Source organism: Pan paniscus, chromosome 11 (assembly GCF_029289425.2).
Source record: "Pan paniscus chromosome 11, NHGRI_mPanPan1-v2.0_pri, whole genome shotgun sequence".
Taxonomy (NCBI): Eukaryota; Metazoa; Chordata; class Mammalia; order Primates; family Hominidae; genus Pan; species Pan paniscus.
Window position 1 is genome coordinate 49,005,392 of NC_073260.2, and position 12,933 is coordinate 49,018,324.

A 12,933-nucleotide genomic window follows, 5' to 3' on the forward strand; every position below is an offset into this window, starting at 1 on the left:
TCATTTACCTGTTTTTTGCTTGTTTGTTTACTTTATTTTTTATCTTATTGAGATCAATGAGCTGAGATTATCACCCGCAGTTAGACCTCAAAGGGACTTCAGGGATCCCTCAACATTTCCCAAACTGGTGAATAGTAAAAATGTCCACCTTGAATTCTCCGGTCCTTCCCTGGAGATTCTGACGTAATAAGTCCAGGGTGGGCCTGGGTCCATCTACTTAAATAAGGACTTTGGCTGCTCTGTTTATGGGGCATTTGAGGCATGTGAGGAAGCATGTCCCCAGGAGCACTGGTAGAACAGACAGAAGGCATGCATGGCAACAACAAAGGTTGCTCTGGCGTTTGCCAAGGTTTATTGTGTCACTGTAATTACAGGTTGAGCACAGCTACATTCCTCAGCACAATAAAGTTGTCGGAGCCCACTCCGAGGCAATTGTTTCCCATTAGGGAAACGTTGGGTTTCCTTTAGTGATGAAAGGCAATAACACAACATGTAATTCCTGTAGCTGTAATATAATGCGTCCAGAACCAAAACACAACCCTCCCGGGAGCCACATCTACAGAGTGCCCAGAAAGGTGAGATTTTCTCTCAGATTGAGAGGTGACCTCTTTATCTTTTGCTGATGTGAATTGACATCTCTACTCCCCAGAAAGCTGAAATGTGACAGTCTTTGGACCTCATTTTCTCCCTCACAGCAATTAAGCAACACGTACATGCTGAGATTCACAAGGCTTCAGGCTTAGCTATGCTAAAAGAAAAAGATGGTTTTTGTCGGATTTTTTTTTTTTTTGCTGAAATCTTTATAAGTATTGTAGATAATTCTAGTCCTAGAGGTTTTGTAAAAGTGATCTGAAATTTCTCCTTCTGAAGCTTTCAGTATTATAGATAATTATAACTCTGCAGTGATCTGTAGAAATGATCGTGGACACACAGCATTTTCCCTGCCTCTCTCTCTCCTCTTTACGGCGTACTCTTTCTTTGGGAGCTTTAGCCTCACTCAAAAAGACTCAGGCCTATATCTTCTTATAGACTCTTACAAAAAGAGTAATGAATCAACAAGTGGACATAAATTAATAGTAACTTAGGCCAGCTTAAATATAGAGAGATGCAAACTTTTATGTTAGAATCCTAGTATACCTTTGTTTTATGTTTGTGGGTAAACACGTTGTAATAAGAGGATAACAAGGGAAGTTGTTGAAGGTGGAAGGGAGAAGATAGTAGATCTTAGGGCCTTTGTCAGTGTCATCTGCAGACAGCTGCACACACTGTAGATGTTTGCATAAACTTCTGTTTTCTGATCTACATGTGCCTCGTGGGCTAGTTTCAGAAACTCATCTCTAACTGAAAGCAGTTTCACAATTTCATGTTGTGTTCATGGACAAGAGACAAAATGGGAGTTGTTTGCCTCGGATTTGTGGGGAAAATTGTTTTGGAAAGATCTTTGTCAACTATTTAAAAAATTGATTTCCAGCCAGGCGCAGTGGCTCATGCCTGTAATCCCATCACTTTGGGAGGCCAAGGTGGGTGGATCACGAGGTCAGGAGATCGAGATCATCCTGGCTAACACGGTGAGACCCTGCCTCTACTAAAAATACAAAAAATTAGCTGAGCGTGGTGGCGGACGCCTGTAGTCCCAGCTACTCGGGAGGCTGAGGCAGGAGAATGGCATGAACCCAGGAGGCGGAGCTTGCAGTGAGCTGAGATCGGGCCACTGCACTCCAGCCTGGGCAACAGAGCGAGACTCTGTCTCCAGGAAAAAAAACAAAAGAAATTGATTTCCAAGAAAATTATATTGTGATTTGACCTGGCAAGTGAGGGTCAGAAAGTGTCATTTGGAGTCTATATAAAAAATAACTTTTGCTTAAATTGTTTCCAGTCCAATCCAGTCCAGTCCAACCCAAGTGTTACTGAAAACAAAATATCTCTTTATGAAAACCTCCACAGAATACTGAGAGCAGAAGGCCACGGCAAGACTGGCGCCTGCAGCCTTGAAGGGTTGTACCCAGCAGCGGGGAAGGGGAGGCAGGGATGGTGCTGCTGACATCCATCAGCAAGCTAGCCCAGCTGTGAGGTCTTCCTTGGTCACCAGCAGGTGGCCACAGGGACTCTGGCAGTACACAGGAAATGACCCTTGGACTCCATAGCTATCAACGGGCAATCACTGCTTCAGAGAGGCTGGGAGCAGAGCCAGGGAAATACTATGGACATGCAGGACTGCTCTGCACACCACGTTGCTGTGTCATGGAAACAGTTTTAAAATTTTGAGAAAATTAGATTTTCTATTTTGCAATAAATACCAAAAATAATTTCTGCAGGAAATAAACCTTTTTTTTTTCTTCAAAATATTTACCAAGGGCCTTCTTATATGTGCCTCATATGTTTTGGGCTTAAATTAAAAAAAAAAAAAAAAGAACCTCCTTATTAAATACTGCCTTACTTAATTTTTATTCACTTCTATTTCAGAATTCTTCTGAGATTATTTAATATAACTTATTACTTTTGCAGAATTGTACAGTCTCCTAGGACAATGTAATAGCAAAACCTAAAAAATAAAAATAAAAGTCAAAAACAAAAACCCAACCCAATCCATCTTCTACTAGCAGCTGATAAAATATACACTGCAGAGACTTGAGTATTATTTATCACTTCTTTCTCCTAGATACACATCACAGTGCACACACACACACACACACATCCCCCCTACAACACACATATTCCCACACACACAAACACCACATGCACATCCCCCACACAACAGAATCTTATAGACAGGCATTAATCAAATAATTCTAAATTGCATGGGAAATTTCCAGAGTGATCAGTGCTATATAAGGGAGACCATCGTGCCCTGAATACATGCAGTTGAGTCATCTAATTCAAGAAAAATGCCTCAGGGAAGGTTTTCCTGAGGTAATGAGGAATAATCTGGAATACAAAGGATGAGCCTGGATTTACTAGGAAAACAGAAGTGAAAAGGGCCTCTGACCACAGGAAAAACAGCACGTGTGCAAGTACAATGGCCGTGAAGGCTGACCAGCTCGTGGGGCCCGAAGGGTGTGGACACATGGCTGGAGAAGAAGGCATGGGCTGGTCCTGGACCAGCGGGTCACATGCTGCCAGGGTAAGGACATTTTTCCCTAAGAGCAGTAGCAACACAGAGCCATTGGGTGTTTTGACAGGCACAGCAGGAGGACCTGGAAACTGATGGAATCAGGCTTGCATTTCAGAGCATCAGCGCAAAGGATGCAGTGGATGTGAGTGGGAATGCATCCTTGTAGACCCATTAATGGGGCTAGGGAAGGAATGATGGTAGGTAGAGGTAAGGTGTCAGCACCTATTCCCTCTACCCGAAATTCCCAACCAGATCATCACATGACTGTCTCTTTCTCATCATTCAATCTTAGTTCCAATATATTCACCTCAAAAAGACCTCCTTTCACCACTCTATATATTGTTGCTCCCTCTTCTTCTCATGGTGTTGCCAGACCTTTGGTCTTGAATTTCTTATTCATAGCACTTGCCATGATCTGATTCAGCAGGGCCTCAAACAGCATGGTTTTGTTACAACATTGATAAGAAAAACAAGTGGCTCCCGATTTCCAAGGGCCACTGAATGTGTGGCGTTTGCAAGTTCTCCCTACAGAGAAAGTGGCTCTTCTCAGGGTACTCTGGTTTCTCCCATATCACAAAGGTGCGTCCGTTAGGTGGATGGGTGTGTCCACACATCCCAGTGTGAGTGAACGGGTATGGGTGGGTGTGAGTGCACCCTATGATGGATGGCATCCTGTCCAGGGTGGGCTCCACCTTTCACCCTGCATTGCAGGGACAGGCTCTGGCCACCCACTACCACAAATTGGAATAAATAAGAGGACTCAAAAAAGGAATGAGAGGATGAATACAAATTATTGTAAAATAAAAATGTGCAAGGTCTATGATCATCACGCAGATGTGCGACAAGGACCGATGAGGTACGAAGATGCTCAGCGGGCCCGTCAGATTGGTTCTTGCTTGCTTTTGAACTGCGTTGTGGTAGGAGGTGCTCCTGACAATTTTTGCCTTGCAAACACTTATTGCCTGATTTAACCAACCACTACTGCCACTGCAGTCCCTTGCTGATTCACCAAAAATGGAATAAAAAATTATCTTAAATATATGTATATCTCACATGTATTTCAGTGTTTAATATTACAAGTGTTTGGGTCTTTTTATTATTTTTTTCTTATAGAGTCTCGCTCTGTCACCCAGGCTGGAGTGCAGTGGCACAATCTCCGCTCACTGCATCCTCCGCCTCCTGGGTTCAAGTGATTCTCCTGCCTCAGCCTCCCGAGTACCTGGGACTACAGGTGCCCACCACCATGCCCAGCTAACATTTTTTTGTATTTTTAGTAGAGACGGGGTTTCTTCATGTTGGCCAGACTGGTTTCAAACTCCTGACCTCAAGCGATCTGCCTGCCTTAGCCTCCCAAAGTGCTAGGATTGCAGGCATGAGCCACTGCGCCAGGCCATGTTTGGGTCTTTATTTAGAAATTTGGTGATGTTTTTGTGACTAGAAATGTGTCATGGGAATTTAACTCTTGTTTACATAAATTAGCTTATGGCAAAATTGGTTTAGTTATATATCATTTTGCTTAAAGTCACAGTTTCCAAGAACCAGTTGATGACATTAAGTGAGGACTTACTGTACTCAAATGTTTGCTTCTGTGAGTTCATGTTTTTCTCCTCCCTAGAATGTAATCTCCAGGGAGCATGAACCTATTCTTCTTCCTGTATCACTGTGTCCCCACTGCGTAGTAAACCCCTGGGACATGAGAGATGCTCACTGACTTATATTTTATGAATAAACAGAGACAAATAAGCATATTCTAGAGGTACCAGAGAGGCCACACAGGCAGGTGTCAGCAGTAGATTGGCTGCAGTGAGGAAGGAAGGCATTGGGGCTACTTTTAGGCTTGCATCGCTGGTAGAAAGAAAATGTTAAGATCATTTAGGGGGCCCGGGGGACAATGAGTATTTGGAATAAACAAACAAATAAATAAATAAATAAACGAGTAAATCAATCAATCAATATTTGTACCTTATGGCAAAACAATGGCAGTTCAGAATTGATGGAATCGTAGGAGCTCTACTCTAGGCCAACAGTTTTGGGTTTTGGGAGACCTGACGTTCCAGTTTCAATCAACCTGCCCAGCAAAACAAACAGGAAGGAGAGCTGAGGGCCCTCATATTTTGCTGCTTACTGGCTGCGTTTCTATCTCTGGCCTTGCCAGGGCAGCCCGCTGGAAATGATCTAAAATAAGTCCTCTGTGTTCTCTAGGAAGCAAGGTCTCAGAAGCCACTGGATCCTGGAACACCTCACTCTTGCTGATTAAATTCTGCAGCCTGCAGAGAACCCCCTTGTCTCTGGCAAGCACCTTCTGAACACAAAATAGAAAAGACCTCAAGCAGAGCTGTGGGGAGAAAAATGTTCTGCCTTCAGTGATGTGAGAAAAGAAAACACAGTGAAGCCCAGGGTAAAGGAGAAGATGGAGTTGTTTTGATTTTCCCACAGGGGATATTCAGCAGATGAATTTGCCTATTTTCTTTCTCCTAAACAGCCAGGCTACCTTGAGAGAAGCAAGAGATCCTCTCCCTTTTGCCAAAATCTGCCTCCCCCAGGAGACTGTGCTTTGCTCATACACATCATTAGAAATTATCCTTAAATATTAAAACATAAATGAATATTCAGTGAAAGACTAAAGTTTCTCTTGTTTGAAAGCAAAGCCTGTAAACCTTTATATATTCGATTATACAACGAAGATGAAAATGAACTGATTCATGGGCAACCCTAATTAATAATGAAGAAGGCCAGAAAAGTGGCCCTGTCATTGGGGGTGGCTGGAAGTGATGGGGAAAGCCTAAGGGAACTTTCAGGAGTGATGGCAAAGTTCTATATCTTCATGTGAATTCGGTTACACAGGTGTATACCAAATGTGTCAAAACTCATTGAATGGTCCCCTCGAGCTTTGTGCATTTCCCTCTTTGTAACTTTAACTAGAAAAAAACATAGAATAGGTACATCTTGAACTCAAGTCAATGATATGTACCCCAAAGTATTTAGGGTGAAGAGGACTGACCTCTACAACTTACTTTAAAATGTATTAATAAGTGAGGTGGCCTGGTGGTGGCTAGAGGGAAGGAGGGATGAATAGGTAAGTCAAAGCAAGGGTAGTAACCTGAATGGTTGGTTCTGAGTCCTGGTCATGTTCGTGTTCACACTGCCATGGCTTTTCTGTGTTTGAACACTTGCAAAATGAACTGATGGGAAAAAATGAACTAGTTAGAATTGTGCCCAATGACCATTTCCCACCATACGAAATATCTCTTTTCTTAGAAATGCAGGAGTATAATCACAAGGGGTATTTCTGCTTTGAACTTCTGACTTAGATATTGAATTTGTATGTTACCCCAAATCCAATCAAATGCTAACAAAGGCAAGTTCCTTGCTGCAGAGAGACCAGATAGTATTGTTAAGGAACATTATCCTAAACTAGTCTACAGCAGTGGGTTCAAATGACAGTGCTGTGGTGTTTACAGTTTTAATTCTGCTCTCTTCCCTGAGTTATATTTATCCTCACTGAAACAAGTTTTGCAGCATGAGTCCTCATGTTCAGATGCATTGTTTTGATTTAGTGAAGATATATTCCGTGTATCTAAAAGTATCATGCAAGTATCTAAAAATATATTTGAAGAAATGCTTATTATTATCTCCAATTTATAGATGTGTTTATACTGGACAACAGCATCATTACCATTAAGCGGAATGAAACTTTTTAGCAGCAGGTCATATATTAACAAAGAAGCTTGCATAATTATCATGTAGACAGTAAAATGCACAAATATAATTCATCTTTATAATTTTATGTTTGTAACTCTGATTTGCCTATAGTAGCCCTGAAATGGACCTGTTCACCCACCCATATGGTCGTAATGGCTATTTCCTGGTTTAAATTTATTGTCAGAAATCCAGGTTCCCATGATAGGTGGTTTCAGGCACAATGTGTGCAAAGTGGATGCAAAGGAATAGCAGTTAGACTGAGCACTGATCTTAAGCACATCTTAGCCAATGTTTGAACTAAGGTGTCTGGAATGAGAAAACTAGTAATGATCCTCCAAGTATGAGAAGGCCTAGAATTCCATGAAGATAATGTGGCAAAATTCAAAGTAACCTTTATGTAAGCCCTTTTTCATGCAAGCCAGGAGTGGTTGAATAGTGACCTGTGCAAGAACCCACACAGCATCTCAGATGGATGTTCAAATAGTCCAATGCTCTAAAAATCTATGCTGAGTGGTGGCAGGGACAGCTTCATGGGCTTACAAATTGTGCAAGCATCATAGGCTTGCAGCAGGGTCCTGCTCTCGGGAGGGTCCCCGTGTTGGTTTAATGATTTGCTGAGATTCATTGGAACTAACTTAAACTTTTACCTTTAAACTCACGTTTTTTAAGTGAGGCATGGACATTGGAGAACACACATGAGTGAAAAGCTCTGCTTGGGGACAACGCTTCCACACACAGGCTCAGGCTTAGGAACATGGCTGCAGTGTGTGCACCAAGCAGTTGCCCTGAGCACACCTGGGGCAGTCCGGGGAATGGTGGGGCCTCAAAAGCACAGGCCGGTCTGGGATCTGGGTCCACACTGCTGGGGGGTACTGTGGCAGTAGACAAAGGAGGAATTCTTCACGGGCAACAGTGGACTCAGAGCAGGAATCTCCGGGGCTCAGGACGTCAATTTTGTCAGCAAATTGTTACCAAAAAGTGCACATATGGGGATTGCAGTAATGCATATCAGAAAGTTATGAGGTTCCTTGTAAGGATTTAGAATCCATAGTTTTAAAAATTGCTGCAACATTGCAAAGCAAATACTCATAGTACCAGAAATAAAAATTACATTTAAAGTTTATCACATTGAACAGAAAAAGCCACATTTCCATAAGGGGCTTCTGATGAATCCATTATGAAGAAGAGAACAACGTTGGAATTAACTTTTCCCTGTAATTGAAGTTGCAAGGATAACTTGCAAAACAGGCCTTTGAGTTATATACAGATCACAAAGCCACTTAGCTCTTCTTGTACACCCTCCGCAAGCTATCAGAGAATGTTGCCATTGCATTTACATTTGAAGTTAAATTCAGAATTGCATGAAACCTGTTTGTGTCAAGAGTTAAACCATTTTAGAAAATTTATTCCATAGGAATCGTCAACTCCAGATGGCCTAAAATTAATATATTGAAATCAGTTATAAGAAATTTATCCCAACATTTTATGGAAAATTTCCACAATTCCCATAAACACGCTTAACAGCCTCACTAATGTTTTCATTAGCATAAAGGTCCTTCTCACTTTAAGCCATGAGTAAAAATTATTTGCAACCTTGTATTTGCCAACATTGACTGACATTGCTTTCAGTTATATCAATCATAAACAAGTTGTAAAAGTAAAAATTTTGATGAGATAATAAATGAATTTCAGAATAACAGGTCAGGAAAATCTTACAATCAATCAAAATCTCACATTAATGATTATTTATTATATTATATTAAATTATGACACCATTATGTATAATTTTTTCATATGTATATATATATATACATGTGTATGTATGAATTTGCAAGTGAATTTTGTTGTTACTCAGGTAAAACTATTACCCCTTGTGAAGGTTAATTTTATGTTACAACCCAACTATGCTGTAAGGTGCCAAGATATTTGGTTAAACATTATTTCTAGGTGTGTCTGTGAGGGTGTTTCTGGATAAGATCAGCATTGGAATTAGCAGATGACCCTCCCAGGTGCAGGTGAGCATCGTCCAACCTGTTGAAGGCCTGAATAGAACACAAAAGGTGGAGTGACAGAACTTGCTTTCTTTGCCTGTCTTTGCACTGGGAGATTGGTCTCCTTCTGACCTCAAATTCAAACTTGGATTGGAACTTACATTGTCAGCTCTCCTGGGTCTGTAACTGCTGACTGCAGATCTTGCAACTTCCTAGCCTCTGTAATTGTGTGAACCAATTCCTTATTGTGTATCTCTCCTCTTCCTCTTACTATTTATCTGTATTACTTCGTTCTCACACTGCTATAAAGAGCTGCCCGACACTGGGTAATTTATAAAGGAAAGAGGTTAAATTGACTCACAGGGCTGGGGATACCTCAGGTAACTTATAATCATGGCAGAAGAGAAAGCAAACACATCTTTCTTCATGTGGCGGTAGGAAGGAGAAGTGCCAAAGCAAACGGAGAAAAGTCCCTTATAAAACCATCAGATCTCGTGAGAACTCACTCACTATCACGAGAACAGCATGGGGTTAACCACCCCATGATTCAATTACCACCCACTGGGTCCCTCTTATGATACATGGGGATTCTGGGAACTACAATTCAAGATGAGATTTTGGTGGGGACACAGCCAAACTATATCACCATCTATCTTCTATCTATCTGTCTACCTATTTATTATCTATCTATCATCTACCTATTAACCTATTGGTTCTGTTTCTCTGTAGTATATTGACTAATCACCCTCAAGTTTTATCAGTAATAAAATAGTTTTAAAAGAAAATGCTTTACATTTTAATACCTTTAATTATACCTTTTTCTATTTTGTGAATGAGGAGCCCCACATTTTCTTGCATGGAGTCCCCAGTCATGTAGCAAGCCCTTGGTGGAGGTTTGAGAATGGCTTCTCAACACTAGCCCATATTCCACTTTGTTCAGTTGCTTGTCTGGGTGGGCTGGGATGGAAGGCAGGACACTTCATATTCTGAGGCTGTTGGAATAAAGAAAGAGGTTCTTGGTTTTGTTTGGGATCAAAGCGATTGTCTAAAAGATTTCACAGGACTAGGATTAAATTCTTAAAGATTCTGTGTCTATTCTGGTAAAAGTATCTGTCTCCTTCTCTGCCTTGAGTTGCATCATAGAAGAGCCCTCTCTCCCATCTTCTATTTCCACCAAATGCATCTCATTTCATCATGACTGTCTCCCCAGATCTTCCCTGGGTCTGAACAGATCTAGGTGAGGAATACAAGCCCCTAGAATGATTTTCCTACCATCTCTGTGCTAGGCTGGAAGACTTTTTTCTGGACATATACGGTAATCATTGCAGCAAATATATTTTGTTGCTTTGAAGTCAAGCTTTGCAGACAAATGACAATGGGGGTTATTTTTCTGGATTTTCTGGTCTGAATCAACTTGGCATGGGTGGATTTTGTGAGAAACACTTTCCACCAAATACGGACGGTGCAGGGGGTCAAGTTTATTTTCTTCTCTATCTAGCTTCTATCCCTAAAGAACTATATCCTATTTATCTTTAACATCAATCCTTTCTATTTTCTAAATTAATTAGCATTGTGGGGTGGTATTTCTCAGGCAGCATCCACTATTTCCAGAGCAGGTGCTGCAGTAATCGCCATAGCATTCCCTTATTATCAGTGTTTTCTGTGGGCAGAAGCTTAATGACTGGGGAGGTAGTCTGGATCCACCCTCTTCAAGAGCTGTCTGTCTATCCCACAACTGGTCCACGGCAGCAGCAATGGGCTCAGTGTGATGGATCCAAGGCCAGCATCTGAATAGCCTCTGGGGAGGGCCCAGGCTCTGGAATTGCCCTGGGTCAAGGTGGCCCCTCTCATAGCTCAGCAATATCCATGCCGGCCTTCAGGGGGACTTGCATGGGGAGCTTGCCATCTTACATGGCTCTTCTCTTATCTGAGTCATTTTCAGTGCTAATATATCTACTTTACGAGAGAGAAGCATTGGGCCTCTCTGTTAGACAGGCCCCCAAGTGGCCAAGGGCTTTTGCTGTTATGCGTTCTTATGACACATGTCAATGATTCTCCAAGTATGGTCCCCAGACCAGCGACATCCATGTCACCTGGAGCTAGTTAGAAAAGCAATCACTTGGGCCCTCCTCAGGCCTTCTGAGTCAGAAGCTCTGCAGATGGGCCTCAGCAAGCATGTTTTCACAAAGCTTCCAGATCACGCTGCCACACAATGAGGTATGAGAACCACTGAACCACTCAATGCCCACACACCTTCCATCTATCACTTTGTACCTGAAGAACTGGAGTCACGTGTCAGCTCTGCAGCTGTCAGAACAATTTCCCATGATGTCAGCCCCCTGGCTTCCTCTGACCTTTCCCCAGATAAAGTCAGGGCTGATGGGATCAGCTCTCCTCAAGATCCCAGTTCATCTGAGGCCAAGCCCCAGACCCCTGAAGGGTTGCTCTATCAACCAACAAGCTGCCCTTCCACATATCAGTAGCAGGTTTTCCTGTCTGCTGTGTTTACTCTGCAAAATGATGGCATGGATTAATGAGCAATTCCTATCTAAAAGTCTAGGATAGACTAAGGACCCAGGGCATTGGTGTGCTATGTGCGGTTGGTTCACAGTCTGACATTCCACACTCATCACACTTGTTAATGTTTCCTACCACAGGCCCCTCACTGAGATGTGGTTGGAGTTTTTTGATGTGATTGTTTGATGTGTCTGTATCCGACAGCAGACTTCCTAGGAGGTTCCCTAAAGCACTGCTCATGAAGGAAGAGCCCTCAGGTCATCGTATGTAGTTTTCTTTTCATATCTCCTTTCATTTCTCAGACTTCAGGGAGCATGAAACTTCTGATGACTTCTCCCTCCAGATACCCTTCGCTGAAGAGTCATGAACAACCCATGGGGTGAGCAGGCCTCCCTCTGATGGGTGCACTCACATGGATGCCTGTGTCACTAGGAAAGGGCCAATGTTACCCCCAGCAACCCCAAGAAGGGGATCCCCAAAAAGTCCTTGCTCCAGTTGGGCAACAAGGTCCAGAAACACCACCAGAGCAGAGGCTCCAGTTACCTCAAGGCACCCCAACATGGTAGCTCTGCACCGAAGCCGCACGGAGACCCCTTGTGAGTTTGCAGAGGGTGAGGATCACAAGTTGCCCCATGGACTGACTGAAAATTGGCAATGATATGAGGTTCCAGTTTTCAGCATCCCAGGGGGAGGCTCCTGCTTAATCTTAGCTGGCGTGTGTCCCTGGGGCCTCACCAATCCCTGTATCGAGAGAGCTGGGAGCTGCTCATGACCATTGGGGTTGGGGATCGTGCCTGGACAGGGTTAAGCCCAGGTCAGCTGGGGGCAAGCTCTCCTGTCTGAAGCCCCAAACCCTTTCCCTGGCAGGTCCCACCCCATCTGAATTTCTATCCAGGAGGAATTATCCCACTGAGGACAGAAGTGTGGGTCAGTAGAGAGCACACGGCTCATCCCCTGGAGAGGGTGGGGACTTGGGGAAATTCAGTGTCCCTTGTCTGAGAGCATGCTCCTGCTTCTCACCATGGCTCTCTGGTGACACTGCACTGCCCACCACTGTGGCAGATGGCAGCCCAGCTGCACAGGACATGTATACAATGTTAGCACCACTGGTTTTCTCCTCTTTCCCTCAGCCACAAAGGCCAGAAAAATTCTGAGGGTTCTAAAGGAGATAGCATGCAGCGTGATGCTGGTCAAGAAAGCTGGGTAGGAAATTACCCCAGGGCAAAATGAGCTGGGAACATAATCAGGGATTGTGAGTGGTGGTGTCCACTGCTTGGCCTGTAGCTACCAGGTGGCCAAGGATTCAGCAAACGCTTTTTGGACATCCTGCGCCCTCACCAAGTCTTACTCTAGAAATAAGAACCATCATGCATCAAACAGGTGCTTCCTTCCTGACTTTCAACCTTCGTCCCATGCAGCTCTGAAGCATTCTGCCTTGCTCCTCAGCCTCTGACCTTCCTCCTCCATTCTGGGCTGAACTCCCAACTTCAAGTACCCCAGTGGAACTCACATAACCATCTCAGGCCTTTGGTACTTGACAGCACTCAGCAAGGGCTGCCTCCTCAGACTTACTGCCGACCCAGGTCCTCGGGCCATGGTTTTTGAGAAGCC